Consider the following 3,516-nt stretch of genomic DNA (forward strand, 5'->3'; position numbering starts at 1 on the left):
AACTCACGAAAAAATTAAAATTACAGATCTATGCTAATAAGCGATCCACAAGGGCTCTAAATCCGAAATCCACATCACCATGCGTTAGAGTCGTAGAAAATTAGGAATTTCGGATGTGCACAATCCGTGGCAGAAATAAGAACTATATCTTATACAGGGTCATTAATTTTTCAGCTTTAAAAGTGAAGATAAATAAAACACTGAGCATGCATTACGATGATGCACGTAGGCGTTACGACATCAGAAACGCTTGAACGATTGTTTGCGTTGTCGATCCATTATGACGATCATAATAATCGCGTTATACTTGACAAATTCTACCTTAAAATATAAAACATTTAATTTATATTAGCAGTGTTTTGTTATCACAATGATCTTATCCAGATCAGATCAAAAAAATAAAGCAACTCATAGCATCATATTTAAATTATACTATTTGTCGTTTAGAGCGGAGTAGTCTTTTGATCGTTTTGTTCAACGATGATGTTTTTGTTATATTTTGTATTGAAATGTGATACCGTACATTTTTTGTTTATTAATTTCGTGAAATAATGTTTTGTGTTCTTAAACATTTTAATTGTTATATGAAATATTAAGCTTTTTGTGAGGTAAATAAAAATAAATCATGCCCAAATAACTTAAAACGGATATCTGATCACAAAATTAGATCAAAGCATGAAGTAGGATTTCACTTTCAGTTATGGATCACTATTTTTGACTTTGAAGATATCAATGCCTTTTTTTTTACTTACGACTAATACTGACTATATGGCAAGTATTGTATTCGTACAAAATTTCGAACTCGGGATTTTAATCAAACATGACATTATGGTAGAGAAGTAAAAAAAGTGGGTCCTTCGATTCCGTACGTCTGTCTATATGTCCTCGTGCCTACAGCCCAAACCATTGGGTCGATTGATTTTAAACTTGGAAGCTAAGGTTTTAAGCAGATACGCGTTAGGGATCTTTTCCATTTTTTGTATTACTAACAATATCAGTAGTCTCTTACAATTTGTTTGGTCAAAAATTCAAGGTTTTTGAAAACAAACCGAAAAATGTTTGTATTTCTCCATCAGGGTATCCCCATAGAACCGTTATTTTGTTTTTAAGTTTTCTAAATAATTCATGAATTGATTTCTCTGCCCGCCCCTACAAAAAATTTAATCGTATTACTTTATATAATACTGATTGTACTCGTATGATCGCGTCTTAAACCATAAACACTTGTTGTCATGAAGCTTAATGTTTCTCGTAATTTGCGTGAAAGCTTATTTTTAAATTGTAAATTGCAAACCATTTCAAGGGATAATATCACTTTCGTGGCAAAAAAAAATTAATAAATAATTTGCTGTCGCTATGATTGTATACCATGATCAAACCACCATAACGCCACTGGGTAAATAAATAAATTAAATTCTGATCATAAACCATGAACCGCACGTTTCTGTTTTTGCTCTGGTGCTATAATTATTGTTAACCAGATTTTAACCACAATCTCTCACCACAAACCACAATTAAAAGCTATACAATAAATTTTATTTAAAAGGCAAAACAATCACGTTTACGTTGTTATTATTATGACTGCGCTGCGCATCTTGACCTTCCTCACTACGAGCAATTTAATAAACTTGTACCAGCTTCATCTTATTTTTATTATTTTTTTGTTTTTTTCGGTAAGTGATGCTTTGCAGATAATTTTGAAAGATTTCAAATCAGAATAAAAAAAGAACTAAATTTGGCCATGACTAACCATGATGATGGGAGTCACAGAACTAAATTTAGTATCGTAGTCCCCGTAAAACTTGGATTAATTATTATAACTTCTGGTTTTCAATTCAGTGTTGGTCTTTTTGACAGTTGTTAACATAGAAAAAAAGAAAATAGGTGGCGCAACAGTAAAGAGCTAGGGTCTTGTAACTTACAACTCTCAACCATTCTTGTGTGTGTCATTTTAGGAGTGGAGGGTACCTACAGTTTTATGCTGAATCCCAACGACAAATTTATTAAAGCATTTTTTATGACAAGAATTATTCTTGGATAATTTGCCAATTTCTCGCAACAGGAAGTACCCGTTGACACAGGCAGGGGTTGAACCTAAAAACTCTAGCATGATAGTAATACACCACGGCCCACGGGTATTACATTTTTATAATGAAGTTTAATTCTTGGCCAAAACATTAACATTACTACACTTCTAAAAAACACTCTGTGTTTAAGAATAGAGTTTAAAGTTAAGTCAATAATATAAAGCCTTAAAACTTGTTCTACAATATGAATTGAAGTCTCAAATTATCATATAAATGATTTTTTTTTGCGAAAGTTAAATTTAGACTCAGTTGGTCTTGGATTTGGCTGCGGCTGCTGCGGAAGTAAAGTTAAATTATTTTTAAAAAACTGTTACGGCCATTTTCTTGACAAGCTTCTAATTTTGTAAGGCTCGGTTAATCAAAAAGTAAGAACTATAGATTAAATTCTGATTCTCAATTTTTCATCAAGTTCTCAAGCGTAAGTTCAAGGTAGAACTTCGATTTATTTGACCTTTTAATTTGGGGGTCAGGAAATAAGAACTAGGTTTAGCAATAATTTTACTTCTACGAGCTTAAACAGTTTAATGAGTTTTTGTGTAAAATGATAAAAAAATTCATATTTCATTACTTTGAAGAACATTATAATTAGATAATCATTGAAAGAATGTCAGAACCTTATAAGGAACATTTTGAAAAATATACAAATTTGTACATGTTAGTTTTGTCTAAGTAAATGAAAATTAAAAATTATCCTTGAAAAGTACGTACTTCTTATCTATTGACCTATGATGTTTCTCATAGCTTTTAGAAGAGTTGAATTGGGCACATAAGCTGCGGTGTCCGAGTGGTTAAGGAGATGGACTTGAAATCCATTGGGTTCTACCCGCATAGGTTCGAATCCTATCCGCAGCGTTTCTTTTAAGGTTCATTTTTGTTTGGTCAAAGTGCAAAGCAAAGTTCAAGCAACAAAATAAATATAATGGTATTATTCATTATTTCAACTCATTTAAATTCATATTTTTCGGCTCCCTATACACTTTGTTTGTTTTATATTAGTTTACCCAACTTAAAAGATAATTTTGTGATTTTAAACGATTTTAACATCTTATTATCTCTTTGTATTTTGCTAAAATTAAAATCATAAACTAACTGCATAAGTACACTTTAACTTAGGTATAGTAAATTCTTAGTTTCTGAGATTTCAAATTAATAGATCCGTTTCCCAGATTTAGTCTTGTTCAAGTACTTTGTTTCTTATGAACTGTCATTATTGAAACGGAAACGTTCAGATCTCCGTTTAGTATTAATGTAGTTTAATTAAATCATAACTATTAAATTGCTAAATCTAAATGTATATTTCTAACTACTTAAATGACAAGCACTTTTCATAAAAAGTTTGTTTAACAGTTATTGCGTAAATTATCAGTTAAAAAATGTTTGGGTTGTTAAAAATAGAGACTTAAATAAAGAACACACCTATACAGTATTA

At 30.8% G+C, this 3,516-nt stretch overlaps 1 non-coding gene across 1 annotated transcript; it reads left to right on the plus strand.

Moving 5' to 3' along the window:
• The first annotated feature begins 2,857 nt into the window (after positions 1-2,857).
• On the plus strand, positions 2,858-2,939 carry Trnas-uga (transfer RNA serine (anticodon UGA)). The gene has a single exon. It is a non-coding gene; the product is annotated as a tRNA-Ser (tRNA).
• Positions 2,940-3,516: the final 577 nt, after the last annotated feature.

Source organism: Eupeodes corollae, chromosome 2 (assembly GCF_945859685.1).
Source record: "Eupeodes corollae chromosome 2, idEupCoro1.1, whole genome shotgun sequence".
NCBI classification, from domain to species: Eukaryota; Metazoa; Arthropoda; class Insecta; order Diptera; family Syrphidae; genus Eupeodes; species Eupeodes corollae.